The 21,692-nt window shown below is 35.6% G+C and overlaps 1 long non-coding RNA gene across 1 annotated transcript; it reads right to left on the reverse strand.

Moving 5' to 3' along the window:
* Positions 1–16,626: 16,626 nt before the first annotated feature.
* On the reverse strand, positions 16,627–20,613 carry LOC118747239. The gene is made up of 2 exons (XR_004993930.1): positions 20,286–20,613; positions 16,627–18,147 (listed from the first exon to the last, which is right to left on the reverse strand). It is a non-coding gene; the product is annotated as an uncharacterized LOC118747239 (long non-coding RNA).
* Between the last annotated feature and the right edge of the window lie 1,079 nt (positions 20,614–21,692).

A 21,692-nucleotide genomic window follows, 5' to 3' on the forward strand; every position in this document is an offset into this window, starting at 1 on the left:
CTCCTCGCCACCGTACTTGAATAGCTCGGCAGGCAGGCCGTCAGCTTCAGCAGCTTTGTTGTTTTTCAGCCGCGTAATCGCTGTCAGGCGCTGGGAGGGGCATCGATTACATCGTCATCGGCTGGGGGCTCGGCTTCGTCTTTTGCCTACTTTCAGTGCTGCAGCCATTCAATGGGGTGGAAAAGTGTTCCCTCCACAATTTAAGTGAACGCCTATAGGAGATCGAATATCACACCATATGTAAGTATAACTGAGAATAAGTACTTACTAGACGCCACGTTTGCTGAGGTTCCACAATGTGGATACAAGTACCCTTACTAAGTAGAATTCTTCATTCCATGTTGCCGGAAAAGAGCGGCGGAAGTATTTTTGCGCAGCAAAAAGTTTAATAGAAAATTTCCTTTTCATTTCTTGAGCGTGTTTTTATATTCTTTATTTGCTGAGGTTATGATACCTTATAAGAAGTGACATAATCCCAAGAGTGACATAATTCCAAATTTCATGGTACCGCTTAGATCCAATCTAGACATGCATTGAGCTATGTAGAGAATTGCAGCCCGTGCTGTGGCAGTTTTAGGTGTTATGTTCAAAATAGCTAATACAAAACGGTATGTATCAAGTTGTGGCGTTTTTGCTCTAGATTTGAGATATATGTTCATATGTATGAATAAATATTGAAACGTGTAAGCATGATATTCATTTCGAAGACGTGACTCGAGTAGACAAAGTCTACAAATAATATGTGTATGTATATATATAGAAGATTGCTAATCCATAGTTTATAAATGAATGAATTTTAATATAAATACATGTACATATATTTGTAAGAACATACATCAGCTTCCTGTAGATATATATCATTTCATGGGTTCATAAGCTGACAATGTCATAAAAAGTCACTGATTAAAATCAAACATAAGATTTTGGCTATATTAAGAAAGATATATGTATGTACATGTTTGCATATAGTATTTTTGTGTGTATATATGTACAGTGTATTGCTTAAATCTTTAGGCATAAGAAGCCGCAGTAACAGTAACGTTGTAGAATGTAGTAAATTCGCGCATTAAATCGATTTATTACACACAAAAGCTCTAAGAAATATGTTTCAATCAATTCTCCTACCATATTTATTTGGTTTTTGATCTCTTAGGAGTATTAGATACTTGGTTGCATTTAAATCCCACAAAGTATGCGTGCGTAGATGGTAAAATATTTGATGATGCCCAACGCCTATAAATATGCTATACATAACTTGTTGAATATTGCCAATAATAACAAATGCTTTGTGTAGGAATTACAAGCGTATTCAATTCTTGTTTGTGGTATATTATACGGTTTTATTTTAAATTAAAAAATAAGTGTTAAAAGTTAAACGTTATACATATTAAGAAATGGGATAATGGGAAACAATAAAAAGAAAAGTAAAATACAACGTCAGACAAATTTCAAAACATTTACAACACAATAAATGTACGTACATTAGGGAGCCCATCAAAAAAAAAAAAGTTTAAAATTTCAAGACCCTCCCGCCCAATTTCCTTCCTCCTTTATTTAAAAACCATTTAAAAGTCGCTACTTGAGATTTTAAGTCAGTAAATACGGTTTTGTATATTTATCAGTTTTTATGACTATTTTTCATTCAATTTTAAAGATCGGGCATGTCGTGAGAAGAGGATTTATAAGCTTTTAAAATTATGTATAATAATCCATTATTAGACTTGGCTTGTTGGGAATTTTCAATGGGCAAATACAAAAAAAAAACATTTTTTCTTAATTTTTTAAGTTTTGAGCATCCCTAATTTCCTCAATTTCAAAATATGTAGTACTATCCAAAATTAAATCTATTTTTATATAAACAAATACCTCGTGTATTGCAATCGCATAAAAATTGTCGAAGCTAGGCAAGTTTTCTTAAATACGGACTTAAATTCTCAGATTTTTTGAGCAGTGTGGATATTCATGATTGATATATCGTTAGCAAAAAGGTAGTTTTTTAAGAAATTTTAAGCAAATGGGGGTAGCACCGCCCACTTATATCATATATGGGTATCTCAAAAACTATCTCACCGATCTCGTCCAAATTTGGTAGCACATTGTGCTTAGCATCCTTAAGCATCGTTTTGAATATTTTTGAAATCGGGAAAAACCTACTCCCCCTAAAATATACCAAACTTTGAGTTTTTTGAAATTACCGTTACGTTACGTTTCTTGGGAATTCAACAAGGAAGCGAGAAGTATTTGCCGCAATAAGAAGAGAGATGCCGAAACACGTGAGTGCGTAGAACTTGAGATGCTGTCCGATCGGGAAAACGTCCGAAAATTTTATGAGAGAGTTAGGCGACTTTTGGAAGGTTTCAAGACCAGGGCGAAGTCCTGTAAGGACAACCATGGCGACCTAGAGACTGATGTCACGAACGTCCTTAAATTACGGAGAGAAGACTTTTCCACCCTATTGAGTGGCAGCAGCACTGAAGGTAGTGGAGAAGACGAACCCGAACCCCCAGTCGATGACGATGGAGTCGATGTCCCACCGACTGACTGTGACTTGGTACGAATAGCGATTACGCGATTGAAGAACAACAAATCTGCTGGAGCTGACGGCCTGCCAGTTGAGTTATTCAAGTACGGCGGTGACGAGCTGATAAGGAGCATGGGTCAACTCTTGTGCAGAATAGGGTCAGATGCACGCATTCCTGACGACTGTAATTTAAGTATGCTCTGCTCAATCCACAAGAAAGGCGGCTCCGCCATTAGCGCCAACTATCGCGGGATCAGCTTTCTTAGCTTAGGTTACAAGGTCTTGTCAAGTGTATCGTGTGAGGGACTGAAGCCCACCGTCCACAAACTGATTGGATCTTATCAGTGTGGCCTTAGACCTGGAAAATCCATCATAGACTAGCTATTCACAATACGCCAAATCTTGGAAAGGACCCTCGAGAATAGAATCGACACACACCATCTATTTGACGGTTTTAAAGCCGCTTTCGACAGCACGAAAAGAAGTTGTATTTATACTGCGATCGACGCAAAACTAATACGGCTGTGTAAAACGACGTTGAGCAATACCATCAGCTGTCAGAATTTAGTAGGACCTCTCCAAGCCGTTTCAGACAAGGTGACTCCCTTTCGTGTGATTTCTTTAATCTGATGTTGGAGAAGATAATAAGAGTCGCTGAACTGAACCGCTCAGGCACAATACTTTACAAGAGCGTTCAATCTCTGGCTTATGCCGATTACATCAATATTATCGGTTAAAACAGGGGCTACGTCTGTTCTGCCTTCACGGGAGTAGATATTGAAGTAAAGCGAATGGATCTGGTGGTGAACGAGTCAATGAAACAGTCAGAGCATACGCGATTTGGCACACACGTCACTGTTGACAGTTACAAGTTTAAAAAAGTGGACGACGCATTAACACCAATAGCATTGCCAGCCTTGAAATCCACGCCATTGGTCATTGGCTTAGACGCGTGTGCTTCGTCCCCGATGTGGTTCAGTAAGACATCAGGACATTCGTCTGGACTCTTGTTAACAAGTGCTAGGTTAGGTTAGGTTATCTCGGCTAGCCTAATCCTTCAGGAAAACGGCAAACTTAGGCCACCATGGGCCCGTTGTGATGCCGTATTAGAGAATCCATATATCCCTCCTCTTACCCTGGTAATGGAACCCCTTCGTAACACTGATGAAGCGCGCAAACTCGTAGACACTGGCTGAATCCAATTCGACCGGACATTCAAAAGAATAATGGAGGAACGAGCATCGGCGAGCTCTCGCCAGAGCAGGACAGTGGCATAAGTAGTGCTCCACTCTTTCGATTTCGTCCTCATCGCGGCAGCTACGACAGTAGTCGTTTGACTGCAAACCCCTTCTAGTGGCGTGGGTTCCCATCGAGCAATGCCCGACGCGAACTCCAATAACATGTCGAAGCAGTGGTCGCTCCAAGTGGAGGAGAGGGCGAGATCTACGCTTGTCCAGCTTAGGCTAGATATGTATGTCTTGCTATCCTGCAAGTAGGCTCCGCAGACCATCTTATATTAGCCCGTCCGACAAAGTTATTCTCCAGCCAGAGCTTGCAAAAAGATAGCGGAATGCCCGCATTACGGGCTGTACTGTTTGCAGACAACAAGGTTCCTTCCTTCCCTTCCTATTTCATCTGCAGTACAGTTCAAGAATGTTACCGCCTTCAGACTAATTAGAGAATCGATCAGCCAACTTGCGACTTCGTTTATTGCTGATAGTTCAGCATGAAAAACGCTGCATAGATCTGGCAGACGAAAACTGAGGCTAAGTGAGAGTTCTTGTGAGTATACCCCACTTCCTACCTTCCGATCCAACTACGAGCCATCAGTGTAAATGGCTGTTGAGTCAGAATACGAGATCAGTACCGGATTCTCCTCCCATTCTTCCCTTCAGGGGATCCTTGTTTGGAAGTGACAGCCAACAGGAGCAAATTCCTCTCTCGAAGCACGAAAACCACACTCTATCAGGCATATTCTGCTTGTTACCGAACATTTGGACACCGGAAAATTTTGTTACCAAATAATTACATCACTTGACAACAGTTTAATCTATTAACCAATTCAGCTAAAAAGTTTTGTATAAATTCTGATGTTGCATACTTCACGGGGCAATATTTTGTCACTTTTATGAGAAGTAATTTTAAGATGCGTAATAGTTCTACAACAAGCTTGTAGGTGACATCAATAATACACCCGGAATGAAAAGTTTGAAGCAATACGAAAAGATTTAGAATTTTGGCCAGTTTTGATTGCTTTCTGGCCCATAGTGGGCTGTGGTGCCAAATAAGAATAAGGGGAGAGAAGAAACATGTGTGTGTGTGATATGCTGAATAGAAATATTTCCAGCTACGGTATATTATTTCAACCCTCTAAGTGCCATTTTTAATAAACTTGTTCAAATAAGTTTAAAAAACCTGCTGAAGGTAAAGTTAAATAGTAAATACAATTTTGCGGAAAAAATTGCTCGCTAAATTTTACTTTAGGTCGCTGAAAAAAAGAATTATGTACGGAACCCGTTCAAACTGAATTAGATTTTGGCGTTTAAGACTGTATTTTAATATGATCAACTGTTTTTTTCGTCATGCAAAGATGACCCAGTCTGTTTTTTATTAATTGTGTTTAGTATCAAATGTTGAATATTCAAAACCTATTTATTATATTGTATGCAAAATAAAATCGGGATTAGGTACCAAGAAATTTACTAATATGCGAACAGTAATCTGAAAAGTTCTAAAATCCAACCACGAAGCTGTCAACTTTCTTGCAGAGCTCCGTACTTTAGAGTGGCGAAAGCGATAACTGTTTTTTGCCCAAAAAAAAAATCCACATAAATACTTTTAAGAAGAAGTGTGAAAACACTTATGTACACCGATATTAACAGCAATGTGTAACATTCGATTGAAACCATAAAATGTTGTCTGTAACTGCAAACAAGAGGCTTTAACAGAAAATAGGCGACTTAAAACTTCAACGATATCTATCATAAATTGTTAGAAGCTATCAAATGGCAAACTCCAGACGGTAGCACAAAATGCAACGAGCATGTGGACTAAAAAGACACACACAAACTTACAAACAAAATCGTAATAACTCATGCAAACAAACAAAAATAGATTTGCTTCTAAAAATAAGCTGGTGTGTCGACATGACAGGTCTAATACCGTGTTCACATGAGGCGATTGCGATTTTCCAGGCAATTTTTTTGGAGTCGATTAGTTGAATCAAAATTTGGCTGCACCCTAACTTCATTGGAAGCGATTAGTTGAAGGGCCCTTCACACCATGCGTGAGTGTTGCTTTCAACTAAAAGTTGCCTGTAAAATCGCCACATGTGAACACCGTATAAGCGTACATACTAAGTACGCTATCTGCTATCAAATCGACAGGACAAGCAATACAGGACAATAGGATTAAATGCTAAACAAAAGGAAAATTTATACTAAGCAAAGTTTTTACACTGAACAGCCGAAAAGCATACTCTCTCCTCTACTTAACTATTTGCCAAAAGGCAGACCGAATTTGAGTCTACATACATATGTACATACTTTAACGCCAACTTAGGCAGCTATTGTGAGTTCTTAAGAATGAACAGTCTGCAGACCCTGTTGTGCAAAATTCCCTTGCTCCACCTAAATAACCGCATAAATACATACACTACAATAGGTATGTGCATTAGGGTGGTCCAAAAATGCATGTGAAAAGTAAAGTCCGAATTTTTTATCCTCTCACCCCCTAGGCTTGTTCTATACCGTAAAAATATATACCCCAATTTTTTTATTTTGAAATCCAAAAATATTTAGAGGTCGCTCAAAGCGCCCAAAGTTTTACATGATTTTTTATATGGAAAAAAAACAACTTTTCGTTGAAATGGTGTAGAATTCTTAAAACTCAATATTTTACTTTGCTTATGTGCAGTATGTTCCCAATAATAATACCCAATTGTTTATTTGACCATTTTTTCAGCGCAACTATAATTTATAGGTCCACAAAAAAATCACACAAAAAATGCAATGGGCGGACCAATAAAAAATCGTCAGTATTAGAAAATGGTTAAATATACAATTGGGTATTATTATTGCAATTCTCCTGAAGAGAACCAGAGTTTTGCGATCGAAAAATATTGATTTTCAAGAATTCTATACCATTTCTACGAAAAGTTGTTTTTTCGCTTTGAGCGACCTCTAAATATTTTTTGATTTCAAAATAAAATCAAAACAGGCGTTTATTTTTTTCGATATAGAACAATCCTAGGTGGTGAGAGCATTACAATTCCGACTTTACTGTTTTTGAACCACCCTATTGTACATACGTATGTAAAAGACAGCACATTCTAAATAACTCTGCTCACCTGGCTTGAAATAGCTGGTTGTGTGTTTTTGCCATGAATGGATTCTATTTAGCATGAAAAACTTTTTAAAGGATTTTCAAAATAGGGAAATGAATAAAATAACTGCATTGTAAAAAGTTGGTGGGTGGTTGGCGCACTCGGTTGGCTTGTTTATTTGTCAAGGTTTGTAGGCGGCTTTGAACTACATATGCATGTAGGTAGCGGTGTCGGCTTAACATTTCTTTGAAGTGAAAATTAAATTATGCAAATAATTAAATTTTCACTAAGGCAAAACTTATACTGATGAATATCGCCAGCCAAATAAATAGCTAGCCAGTTTTTAATCTGTAGATATGTATGTGTATGTATGTAGATATTTCTTTGCATATATTTATATTAATTACTTTGCAGAAACGATACTTTTATATGTGGTTCAAGTAGCTTTTAACTTTCAGCTGACATCGGTGCAAATTGTTTGACATGTGAAAGAGCGCCGCCAAACTGGTTTTGGAGTTTCAGTGTGCGATAGACTTGGGCGCTAAATATTTAAGCTCACTTCGCTGAATAAATATCTCATCATCAATGTCAAAGATTGCTAGTCGATTTTTGGCCCCCGACCTAAATCTGGTCTAGGACTGTTAATCCAGCAGCATTCCCAAAACACCTTTGGGGACTTTGTATGCTTTTACAACAACGGCATTGCTCTGTTGAGCACATCAAGTGGAGTTTAGACATGAAATACAGGCGATTCTTACATGGAATGTAGGTAGCGAATACATAAATATTACGCCTATCGGAATGAGAAACCCGATGAAAATCATACAGAGTACCTCATTATCCTTGTCGCTGGGCATGGGGTTTAAGCGGTAATATGTTACACTGGTATGTCTGGCACAGCAGTTTACACCAAGAGGGTTACTGGCTATAGAACGGAAATGTACACTTGCTCATACGAAGGTCGGCTGGTGACCGGAGGCTGCAGTTCCCATGCACATATATATAGATATTCAACAACTCTCTCCTACCTCTGTAAGAGACTAGGAGAGACCTGGCCGCGATTTCTACTCAATACTAAATCACACTAATATGGGTCTCGGAAGAAATATACAGCGATCGAGGTGGGCATGGGTGCCTTGGTCAAGGTTATTAAGGGCATAAGTGCCAAAATTTATCATTCGCAAGCTATGCAGAGATGGATAGGATTACCTTATACAGGCTCGTATAGGATTACCTGGCAGTTCTAGCTATTCTATAAACCAAAACTCTTTTAGAAGTGAGAAAATAATGGTGGGCACTGTGGGTGTAGTGGCTAGTAGTGAGCGCTACCACTCCGCAGGGCCTGTGTTCAAGCCAACATCTAAAAATTAAAGAACAGAAAAGTGGTTGTCTAAAGCAGTCGCCTCTCGACAGGCAATGGCGAGCCTCCGAGTATGTTTCTGCCATGAAAAACAGCTTCTCATAAAAATACAATCGCCGTTCGAAGTCAGCGTAAAACTGTAGGTCCCACCATTTTGTGTGACAACATCAAAGCGAACGACACAAATCGGAGGAGCACCTCGGCCAAACGCACACTAACAGAGTTAGGGGATTCACAAGACGTGTTAACCGTCGTAAAATCTTAAGCTTAACACTTGTTTATGTAAAATAGCGGTTAAAATGGTTGGGGGGTTGGCTAATTATATATTCTTTATCAGTTTAAAAGATTTTCGGTATAGTTAGAAATCCCCTAAAACCATTTTAATTAAAAAAGATGTTAACCTTAAGATTTTACGACGGTTAACACGTCTTGTGAATCCCCTAAATATGTGTAAGCGCCAATCTATTATTATTACTACGTATATACATATGTCCACAAGAGAGATTTTATCTGCAATGGTTTTTTTTTTTTTGATAAACGGAAACTTTTTTTGATGAGGTATCTATATTTATTTTCAGCGACAATATGTATATGTAAATAGATTTAAGAGGTCAATAATTTACAATTTATTAATACTTACGTTTGAAAAAGTTTGTGGACGTGGTGGCGGCAACTGCGGCGGTGGACGCATTCCCAATTGCTGTGGGGGTGGTGCTGGACTGTAGCGTGGTTGGTGCATATTGTTAAAGATTTCTGAAAGTTTCCTTGCTGGCTTTTTTTGATTATTTTTTTAGTTCTAAAATTAGAAAAAAGATTTACATAAAATACTTCATAAAAACTAAGCAAAGAATATAATATACCATGTTTCATGTATGTACATACAAAAGAGGAGCAGACCACGTCAAATGTCCCAAGCGCGCTGAGCGGTGCAAAACAAGCTAATTTTCGGCTAGCTAGATAGCAGACAAAAAATGGGAAAGAAAATTCGAAAAACTATTATTTCTATAGATTTGTGTACGGGCTAGCCGATGGTGCTATGCGTTTTCCAAAATTTTCCCATTTTCATGGTGAAAATTCGAAACCAAAATTTATATGGAATTTTTCTAAATTATGGTCATTTTTGATTTTGTTTTTAGTCATCTAAATCGAAATACTTATCATTTTTTTTACATAGAAATCATGAATAAAAAATTGACTTTATTTATTTTTGCGGGTCATAAAGCGTTTTGGAGCGCGCTAAACCAATAGCGATGCTCTGTCGCTCGTCGTTTTTAAACTTTTTTATGACTTTCAATTTTTGTTTGTTTTTTTTTTTAACGCAAGACTTGTGTTATAAATAAAGTTTAAAAACATTTTTTTACAGTATTTTAGATGAATATCTAAGGAAAGTGAAAGTTTCAGATTCAAACATTAAGTAGCTCCAAAGTTATAACGTCGTTTAAAGAACAAAACCGCGTATCGTAGTTATGCAAAACCCCGTAACTGGCATTTGTGCCAAAAATGAGATTTGCTCACCGGAAGCTCCCGACATCAAGCCTTATTCATTCAGTTTTTCTTTCCAATTTTCACCATGAAAATGGGAAAATTTTGGAAACGCATAGCACCATCGGATAGCCCGTACACAAATCTATAGAAATCATAGTTTTCGAAATTTTGTTTCCCATTTTTTTTCGGCTTCCCAGCTAGTCGAAGAGTAGCATTTGACGTGAATTGCCCCTCTTTTGTCTTCCTATTCGGCTTTGTTTACTTTTACTTGAGAAATGTCATCGCCGCCGGGAAAGCACAATTTTGTATTCTATCATTCTTGCACTATTTTCTTATCTTGGGCTATGGGGCTGTCCACTGTGACGCAGTCACATCCTTTTGTTTTATAAAATAAGTTAATAGTAAAAATGTATTTGTAAAATAAGCTTTGCAAATATGAACTAAATCAGACCATTAATGCCAAGTATCTCGACTCCTGCGCCACCTAACGGCTAACATTTTTTGGAGTTACATATATTCTTGTAGGTGATAAACATATCAGGGACCGAGAACCCGTTCCAGTTTTGGTTTAGTTCTGCACGAGAACAAAATGTAATGTCAAGAACGTCCTCGCAATAGAACCAAACAGAAACAAAAGTATTGAGAGCAGTTTGAACGGGAACAAAATGAGAAGAAAATGTTCGGGAACAATTCCGTAAGGAACCATATGCGAATGAAACTCTAGGAATGTTCTTAAAAGGAACAAAATGTAAAAAAAATGTTAAAGTATAATCAGAACGAAACTTTCGGGAACGTAAGTATTTAGAACGTTTCCAAAGAGGATCAAATAAGAACAAACGTCTGGCGAACGTCTGCTATAAAACAAAACGAGAACAAAAGTTTTGAGAACTTAACGTTCAGAAAGGGAGGAGCGGCTACGTATTGGGATGAAAAATCGTTTAAGTGAGAACCACAATTGTTAATTCTAAGCTAGAGGAAAGATGGATCATTTCAACTTCCAAATCGTTTATCATTAGAGTGAACTAACTATCCATTTATGGAACAATTTTTCATTAACTGTGCAGGAAAAGTTCGTATCTTATTATCTCTCCGTTCTTTTTTTAATTAATTATAATATTTAAACATTTCAAACTAATGTAGCGCTATGAGAAAAACTTTATTTTCGTTTCTATTCTTCGCAAATAGATCAGAGAATATTGGTTCCCGTTTCGTTCTCTGTCGGAACGTTCCTGAGACTCTAGTTCCTAAATTGTTCTTCGAACTAAAGCTCCTTAGACTTTTGTTTCCGGTTTGTTCTTTGCCGGAACGTTCCGGAGACTTTTTTCCCAATTTTTTCTCTTAAAAATGTTCCCGAAAGTATTGTTCGCATTTTTTTCGCTTTGGGAAGGTTCCTCAGGGTTTCTTTCTTATATAGTTCCCATTAAGACCGTTCTCGACAGTTTTGTTCTCACTGTCATTCTTGTGAAAACATTCCCGAGGGATTTGTTTTTGGTATGGGTTTTTAAGCGTTCTTGGGAACATAACTAAGAGAACGGCATTTAGATCTGATCATACCATTTGTTCTCGATCCCTGAGACATATATTCTTAATATAAATTAAATCAGACCATAGACAGGTTTTCAAAATATATCGACCCCGGCGCCACCTACTGGTAAATTTTTTTATAGAGTTCTTTCTTATCATTCGATCTGATTTCGTCGCCTGCAGCAAAGTAGAGGACAGCAACTGGTGAATACCAAATGAAAAATCGCAATGGGGAACGTGTTTGTACTGGCCAGCTGTGGACCAAGGTATCCAGATTGGCATGAAGAGGATAATCATGACGTATAAAAATATGGAAGTGTAACTTAGCTTTGGTTATGAAAGCAGGTGCTCCTAGAGGTTAGACAACAAATTCTAGAAGCAGTTGGTTGGGCGAAAATTTACGCAGATTTTGGAACAAAAAATTTGTGGGTTTCTGAAGCAAACCGAAATTTTAAATGGATGTGATATCTACTTGTTGGAAAACCCTTGTCTGCGACGCAATTCCCGTTAGAGTACTTTAAAGCGATTCCAAAGGCCAGAAATAAATTTCGGAAGACACCATCTCATGGACCGAATGAATGAAAGAAAAATACCAGCATAATGGTAAGAAACTTCTCCGCAAATACCCCAGCATATTCAACAAGGATGGTAACAAATCAGAACGAACTAACCATTTGAAACATCGCATTAATATTAAAAATGCAAGGCCGATCCGCCAACCTCCTCGGAGTGTTCAAAGTGCCAAATGTGAAGCTCTTAGCGAGATCATAAAAGAAATGGGAGAAGGCGGTGTGATTAAACCATCATCCAGTCCATGGAGTTCGCCGGTAATAGTTGTGAAGAAGAATTACAAAGCCCACGCATGCCTAAACCCTTCCAGTATTGCGAAAGTGGAACTGATGTGCCCTATTTTGCACGTTGGTCCACCTTTTCTTTTCCGAGTTTGTTCTGTCCGCTACGATTCCTGAATTACATAAGTGCATGTGACCCAGTCAAGCGCTTTAAGTGCCGCCTGACTGTCTGAGTAGATGAAGCTAATGTTACGTAAGTGTTCAACCGCCACCTTTAGGTCAGCGACTTCAGCTGGAAAGACGCTGCAATAGTCGGGTAGGCGAAATGATTTATCCAGCTCACTCTTTTAAGCTTTCTATGCATTTTGTATAGGCGCGTGCAGAGTTAAAGCTCTCTCTGCCCATCGCTGCTTTAAAGCCATCGATGGGGAAGAAGAGCCATCACTTTTCATCAGGAGCCCCTGCTGACCAAAGTTTTCTATCTGGAAAAGAAATTATATACCGCAGATGCAGAGCATGGTAGTTCTTTGCACCTTTTATGTGCTTCTGGAGAGACTTAGCCACCATAGCACATCCTCGTAGAGCAGAATATGCCAATTCATTATGCTACTTTTTTGGAAAAAGAAAGAATGACGATTACATGTCCCGATATAAAAACTCAAGGCAACGTGAAAAAATCAACAGAGGATTGGATATTCCAAAATTTTATAGAAAATATTAAATAACCTTTAACTCAATTAATATTAAAAAATTTTAGTATAGAGACCAACTGGAGCCAATTTTAATTAAACATTTTTTTCCCAAATGAAGTCGAAACTCGATGGTCTGACTGTTCGATAATCCGAACGGCTGTTCCACACTATTCTATAATACAGGTGGCTCAAAATTAATCGTTCAGTTTGAATAACTTTTTTACTAAATAAAAAAAATGATTCGAGTGATGGAAATCTTTATTTGAACTTTTACAATTTTTTCTGTTAAATGGAAAAGATTATATCCCAATTGTGCCCAATTTATCGCATTTTCCATGAGTTTGCGCAAGATTTCCGGTGATAACTGTTCGCTGTTGAATATTCTCTTTTAGGGCCGCAATTGCCTGAGGTTTGTTGGCATAAACCCGCGACTTCAAGTAATCTCAAAGAAAAAAGTGATACAGAAGAGAGGTGATTAATTTTGCGCCATCTTATACGAATAGGATGCCTTGCTCATGTTTTTAGTAAATTTGTAATGGGAATGTAACAAACTATTACAGTAAAATTCGCAATTCAGTGAGAGTGTGAATATTTATCAGTTTATGTGGTGTGCTGAGAAACATCAGACGAACAATTTATAATAATTTTTTCTAAGTTGTTGCATTAACTTTAATATGTCATTTTATAAATTTGCCATAAATTAAATGTTTTTTTTTTTTTTTTTAATTCGAATCGGCTCTGCAATCATAAGTTCGGATTATTGAGTTTTGACTGTATTTTAATTTTTAGTTTATTTCAAACTTGAATATTTCTAAAACTATCAAAGTTACATATAGCAATTAAATTCTTAAAATTTCTTATAAAAAACTATGTATAAAACAAATGAAAGTCCATGAGTTTACCGCTTTTCGAGCACTCAGGGGCTTCCAAAAGTACATCACTTCGTTATCACGATAGTTCCATGAAAGAGTTTTTGAAGGCATACAGTGACTCAAATAAAAAATCACATGTTGATATTTTTATATTCACATTGTTTAAGTTAAATTTTTTTGTTTTTTTTTCTATAAAACAATTGTTCATGCTTTAACCAAAACCATACCTATGAATCTAAGTTTCAAACTGAACCAAAAAAAATTTAATTAATTAAAGTTTCGAACTTTTTAATCATAACACCCTGCGACAGTCAATTTTACACACGAATAAAAAATAAATAATTTTTTACCAAAGATCCTATTTCGAACTTCGAAGGCCCATATGTCGATTTCGGAGGCTAACTTCGAAAAACGAAGAAATTACTTTTTTACCTATGACTCAATCTCTTAAAAAAATTGGTTGGGTCCAATACCCAGCCGACTGCTTTACAGTGTAATGATACCAGTATCTTCATTTATGTATATTGTAACTATTTACCAATATCTTATAAGAGAAGTGTAAATTTTTTTTACCTAAAACTAATAAAGGTAGAAGGACGAAATTCGAAGATGTGGTAGTTGATATATATATTTTTTTTAAATAAATATTGGAAATTTCCAAGGATATTCAAGAATAAGGTTTTAAAAGGAAATTTTCAACACTTATTTGTCCTGTTGTACCAAAAAATTCATTTTTTTAAGCTACAGAATTTTTCCTTTTAATTGGTACCCATATTGTTACTCTACAATGCACCAAATCTTTTAAATAATTTGTTTATTCAATCATATCCCAGAAATTTCAGTCCTTAAAAAAAAAAATACGTCAGAGAGAAAAATTAAAAACGCCCCTATTTTTGTGAATATATTGATTTTTTCGTGTGTTTTAAAAATTTTTGGTTTTTGTCGCACGGTGTAATCTCCATAAAGCTATTGTGTATGCAGTTTTACAACACATAAATTTAGTACAACAAAGTGCATGGTTAAAGCATCTAAGTATTTACCAGCGGGGTTATGGTTTTTTTTCATATAAAAACTGCATTTATAAAAACTTGATTGTTTGAAATATTTATTCTATTAAAAATTCATGTTTTTATGGAAAAAGTGCAAAACGCCGTCAGCAAAAAAAAAAAAATATTACAAATTAACGCGATTTTTTAGCCGGTTGATTGGATGCGCAATAAAACTGCACTCCAAAAAATTTTATGAAAATGTCTTGAAATTTTCTAAATTCTGTATAAGATTTGAAACTTTGATTTATGAGGTTTTGGTGTACAATATTTAAAAAGAAAATGAAAATATTTTAGCAAGAAAATTATTGTGTATATAAAAAAGAGGTGAGCACTTGTTTAAGTCACTGTACATTGAAACCTGAATGGAAGATCGACCTAACTGGGATCCAGCCCTATTTCAGAATTTGGTTGAAAAAAGCCCTATATCAAAATGTTATTGAAGAACGCTCTATCTCAATACATTTCCGTTTGAGATAGGGCGTTTTTGAACCGAATTCCGAGATAGGACGTTCTTCGAACAAATTCTGAGATAGAGGGGTTTTCAATAAAATAGGGCGTTCTTGAAAAATTTTCTGAGATAGGGCGTTTTCGAACTGGCTGCCGAGATAGGTCGATCTTCCACACAGGTATCGATATCGTTTGAGATCTTTTCTTCGTTTGAAAATGAAAAGTAGCAAAAGTCGAGATCTACAACTACTTACTACAATAAAAAAAATATATATGTGACCTGGTCTACGAAAAGGGAGCTTACGTGCGAAAACTAGTTTTCTGTGAAAAAGCTGTTAAAAGTAAGCAACTCGTTTCGTCAGTTTCTCATTATCTCGTTAATTGTTCTCCGCGCCGGACGTCCAGTAAGTGTTGTTGTTGGTCCAGTAAGTGTTGTTGTTGGTCCAGTAAGTGTTGTTGTTGGTCGGAATATTATTATAGTTCATCGTGTAAGTTGCTAGTGTGGAACATTTAAAAAAGTAACACTGAAGAAGTGACGTTTACTGTTTCTGTTTCTACATTTTTAGTACACTTCTAAGCAAGTTAGGATTTTCTGCTTTTCACCACGTGAAAAAGCATCTCATCTTCCATCCGAATCAACCAAAAAGTGAAAATTGATTTTTTGACACCTAACCCCCTTTCCGTAGACCAGGTCACATAACTATAAACAACACGACAAGAAAATTTAAGGAAATTACAGTTATAAAACTCACCACAATTGGAACGCTGGCTTCTGCGGCAATACAAGTTTCAGATGATCAAAGTTTTCAAATGTAAATTTGTTTAGATTCAGAGAACACTAAATGGCTTATTCAAGAAAAATATTTCACTTTTTTGTACACTCTGGGAAATTCGAGTATGCACTATGTATGTATTATTTGACTTGCAACTTTATGTATCGATGATTTTCAACTGTTTTCTGCCTTTAGAAAATGTTTATTAATATTTTACTTATACTGCCGTTTTTTTTCTTAGCTTGTTGTATTATTTTTTAGAAACTGCACTTCTTATTTTATTTATTCAATACTTGGAAGAATTTTATTTTTTGCGTTTACGTCAAACCAATATAATATATTTAAGAGTTGTAGATATGTATATGTAGGATTTCCTTCTGTGCTTACAAATTCTTGCTTCAAATTTCGTCTGGCAGCACAATGTAAACGCACTAAGTACTTTTATGGGGCAATCACTTTTGTTTTATTTTTGCAAAATAATCAATTAATGTATTGTAGAGAGCACTCGATTTGAGTTTCTGCAATTTCAACTTTTTTTTTTTGAATAGTTTTATACTATTTTCAAAAATTGCGGTTTTCAATTTTATTTTTCAACACTTCATGTTGCACACACTTTTTATTGTACATAGATTGTACTTCTAGCTTTTCACTTAAGTATTTGCTACTTATGACTTTGATTTATTTTTAAATTTAGCTTTTATTTTAGCAATTCTTCACTCTTTCTTTCTATGTTTGGTCCTTATATTATATTAATATTTTTTTTTTTTTTTTTTTCCGTTTTTTCCTGCTACTTTATTTAAATTCCAGTGTCTCGTGTTTAGCGTGATGCATTCACATGCCACTTTGTATTTCAGCTCTTTCAGAATTTGTTTGTTTGCTTCCGCCAATCAACGCGCTATTTCTCACCGAATATTTACTTATTTATGTATCTTTGCTTTGCTGTTTTCTTTATTTCGTCTTTTTGTTTTTATTTGCTTCTCCTGTTTTGTTGGCACTTTCGCACAGCTAATGGGGCTGAGGCTTCTGCTATTTATTCTCTTATCAGTTCTTCTCTGTTTCTAGACGTACGCTTTTTAGCACTTTTGTTTTCTCCACTATCTTTACTTGGCACTTTACTTTGCTGGACACTTTGCGGCTTTCGGCAAATTAACTGCAATAAGCAAGTACATACCTATTTTAGACTATTTGTTGGAGCGTATGTATGTTTGTATGGCACCAACGATGTGTTAATATTTTATTCCGAAAAACACACTTTGAGCAATTCACAGGTGTTTTATATTTATATTAGGTATGGATTTATTTTTATTTTTTGTTTTTTTTTTTTGCTTTCACTTTACACAAAGGAGTATGCTGGCTTTTTATTCCAAATTCCAATACGCTACAATTGCATTCAATATTTATTGCATAAAAGTATGGTTATATATTTATGTATGTAAATGTATTTAGGTATGTTGGCGTTGATTATGTGATAGCGTTGCGTTAATTTGTTGTTTGTATGTTCATAGGTATGTAAAACGAGAACACAATACGCATATGTTTTTAGAAGGGGTTGGAAGCTACTGTTGGATCGTTTTAGTCGAGGAGAAAATTACATATATACGGGCACATGTGACGCAACTAAGCACTTTAATTTGAATTTTCCACAGTCTTTTTATTTTTTATATTTTTTTTTTGTTGTTGAAATACTTATTGTTTTGCGGAATAAGCCTTTGGCGACAATAGCAATCAGTTCCGGACAAGACTTTTACATTTATTGCTTGCGTATTATTTCGATATTTTTGCGTTATTTTTTCTTTTAACTACTGGGAAGCATTAATGCACTTTCGGCACATCGATATGCTAAAAATAGCCAATTACACAAAAAATCGTTGGCGTAGACTACAAAAAGATTTGAAGTGCGCTTGGTAAATACTTTGCAGTTCAATTTATAAACACTGAATTAGTATATACTAATGTAGATACATATGAGTTTACAGATATTTTAATGATTTTTTTTTTATTTATTGGAAAATTTCACTCATTCCTTCTATTAAAGGCACACGAAACAGTCTGCAGTTCCGGTTTTTACGCCCAAAAATTTCAGTTCACTCTAACATTTACTTAAATTTTTTTGCAATTGCATAAATATGTATGTATGTATTTATTTGTTTTATAAAATGTTTCCTGCCGGTAGATATTTGCTGTAATTTGAGCAAGTAAAGTACTTGTTTGCTAAGTTATGGAAGTTTTTAGTTGCTTTTATTAAGCTTTTGCACCACGCAATATTTTTGAATTTGTAACTATGCAAGATAGGTCCAAATGCAAGATAACTGCAATAAGAATATATAATTTTAGCAGTGTCTGTAATGAAAAAGGAAAGTCATCTTCTAGATATGCAATTTTATACATAAGTGCAAGTAGATAGTATATACAGTCATGTGAAAAATTTTTAATGTTTTTAATTTTTTTTTTTTAAATGCAACTCATTATCTAACACACAAACCATACAAACCTAACTTTCAAGTTTTGTAGAAGAACTAGAAAATTCCAAAAAAATTTTACACCTTTTTTATTAGGAATTTTTTAGAAAAATTCTAGGAATGTAGTTTTATAGCCCATTCAATTCTAGCTTTTTTTGCTCACGGTGTCATGCATTTTTTTAATACAAATACTATGTTCGACAATTTTTTTTGTATAGAAGAAAATAATAGGCAAAAAAATAAAGCGAGTTTTAAACTACTTGAAACTTGCACCTAGAAGCTTGCAAGCTAGAATTTTTCTGAAAATTTTTAGTTTGTTGAATTTTTCTTATTTTTCTACAAAGTTTGAATTTTGGACTCACATGATTTTTGTTAGATAATGTATTGTACTTTTATAAAAAAAAATTAAACATTAAACAAACAGAAGAAAAATAACCAAAACTGGTCAAAATGTTGAGTGCCCAACTATGTAAGTTGAACAGGTAGTAGTGATTTGATTTTTGTTTAATTATTTATCCTCTAAAGTGTCAAGCAATATTATTATTTTTTCACAAAAATTCTTAATTACCTACCAAAATGTGTTTTCATCTGAAACTTTTTGCATAAAAGGAAGCTATTGAAAATCATCTTTTTGAACGTTCGCTTAACTCAGGTGGACAAACGCTGATTATTGGGCCCTGCAAAGAATGGATTAGTGCTACTGGAAAGAAACAAATTTACAAAAAAAAAAAGTCGCACAAATTTTTGTTTTTGAATTTAAATAATTTTTTTTTTTTGATATTTCACAATGCCTACTATGATATGTTTGAAAAAAAACAATATTGTTTGACACTTTAAAGACCATAAGCAACAAAAAAATACACGTAAAGGTTGTTATTGTTGCTCTAATGCTACTACCTGTTTAATAAGCCTTGTGCGCGCCTATTATTTTTCACATGACTGCACATACATAGATACATATGTAGGTATGCGCCGCTGAAGCAGACTGATTTATTAAAAGTGACCATTATTGCATTTAATTCCCAGCTTTCTGTCTACACCCAAGCTACATATGTATGTACATACACACCAAATGAGCAGCCAACTCAGAAGCAAAAATAAAACAGACTCCACTAATCGAGTGGACAGTGATGGTGTTGCAGACAACGCTGACTGCCTCGCAGCTGTTGCAGCTCTTTGTACCCATGTGAAGGCTTAAAATAGATGCAGCCAACATGTATTTTCCTCAATAAGAGGAAGTGGGCTGACAAATGTGTATGTAGTCTATGTATGCAGTTGTATGTTTGTAAAACGGCGGCCACACAAACAAGCTCTTCAGACGCCTGTACACTAGGCTTGCATATTAAATTTAAAAGACTTTTAAAAGAAAACTAAAAAAAATTTAAAATCGCCTTGGTTTACTAGGGAAAAACTTGGCATAAAAATTACAATTATAGTAATGTACAAATCTTCGATAGCACAGTGTCCGCCAAATGGCAATGACCAAGCTGCATGCGTATGTGTGTAGACAAGTGTGTTATCTATTGTCGCTTAATGTAGCAGACAGCCGGCTGGTAAGCATATTGGGCGTGCATATGCACTGCGTCCAGTGGATATTTTCTTCATTCTTGTCTAACCACAGCCCAAAAGGGGGGGCTTACAAATGTTTTGTTTTTATTTTATATTTCAATAATTTGCATGGTCAAAAAGTGAAGAAAACATATGTATTTCACTTCCTTCTTGATGCGTCTGTCCCAAGCCAGCAGTCAACTTCCGCTTGCCGCGCACCCTGCACACACAAATTAACCATGGCTGCAGCATTTAGATTACCAAACACTCGTATTTCCTGGCAGTGTTTTCCAATTAGATTTTGCTTCTCTACAACCACTTCAGCGGCCATTTAATGGCCATTTGGTACGCGCAATACCGCTATTATTTCCTATTTATTTAAACAAAAGTTTTTCCTTTTGCAATTGGGGACTTCCACAATATACATATATTAAACATACTAGAATATTCAAACCCTAAGTTCTTCTTTCTCCAACTTCTTCTGCTTTGTTATACAATTTCGGTTTGCCTTTGTGAAGTTTTCGCCAGCAATTTGCACTACTCAATAATTTCTGTTTTTCGCGGTCGAATTTTCTTTGTTTTAGGTATGTTTCAAAATTATTGCTCTCCTCGCACAATATATTAAACACTTTCGAGTATAGAATACAAGATTTTGCACAAACTTCTGAAATAAATGCGATTTGGATTCGCGAAATTTTCTCTGCTTCTGCTTAGTAATTTGCAATTAATTAAAAAAGCATCGAACAATGTAGATAGAGAGACAGACATGCAAAGAACACAAAGCAAAGACAAAAACTGCGAATGGTCAGGGTTGCAAAAGAGAGCAACTTGTTGGGAGTGTTTTGCAAATATGGATATATTCTTCCGTATATTTTGTGCATACAACGGTACTATTTATTTAATATTTGCTTGCCAATTAAAAATGAAACCATGAACAATTGCAACGAAAACAAATTCTTATTAAACTTTCACAAGTGTCAGCATCCGGAAAAATTTCCAATTAGTCCAAGTCGAAGCTACTCTACGTAGAAACGATAACAACGCAACACGCAAGGCGGCGCCTCTGCCGGCAGCGCTAGCAATGATAAGAAAAAAGCGAATGGCCATACAAAACAACGAAGCCGAAAAAGTGCGAATGAGTAGCGGATAGCGAATGTTAGAGAAAATAGCAACAACAAAGTCATGTAAACAAACGAAGAAATGAAAAACCGAGAGCGCTGTATTTTGAGTTGGCAATGCTGAATTGACTTTACGAACTATCGCCACTAGATGGCGCGACGCATGACCGGACGTTCGAAAATTTTGTAGGAATGAGAAAATGCCGTTACGTTTATTGCACAGTAGTGTAGGCAGGCAGCTTAACTTATTTATCTACTTTATGCATTCAAGTACATACTTTATTATAAGTTTTTTTTTTTTAATTTATTAAAAGAAGTATGCTTTAACTTGCTCATAATTCGGAAACTGAGTACATTCCCATGAATTCTGGTTTACAGGGATTTTTAAGGTCGCTGAATTCGAATCTGATGTCAAATTAACAAAATGGCCGACACAATATGGCATCTAAAGTCTTAAACGCAATAATTTAAATTTTTTCAAAATACCGAAAGCTAGGGAATTATAGTAGAGGTATTCCCTTAAACTCGTAAAAGCCTCGTAAACATCGTAAATGTACGAGCCTCATAAAATAACAGTTAAAATTTGTATGGAGCTCTATTTACGAGCCCCTCGTAAATTTACGAGGCAAATTTGATGCGCAAACGACTTCATAAACTTCAGTGTTGCCGAGAAGCCGAAATGATTATACTAAAATATATGATAAAATAAAAAAATAAAACTGAAATAAA

The sequence above is a fragment of the Rhagoletis pomonella genome, unplaced genomic scaffold (genome assembly GCF_013731165.1).
Source record: "Rhagoletis pomonella isolate Grant_MI unplaced genomic scaffold, Rhpom_1.0 Rhpom_scaffold_00011, whole genome shotgun sequence".
Lineage (NCBI taxonomy): Eukaryota > Metazoa > Arthropoda > Insecta > Diptera > Tephritidae > Rhagoletis > Rhagoletis pomonella.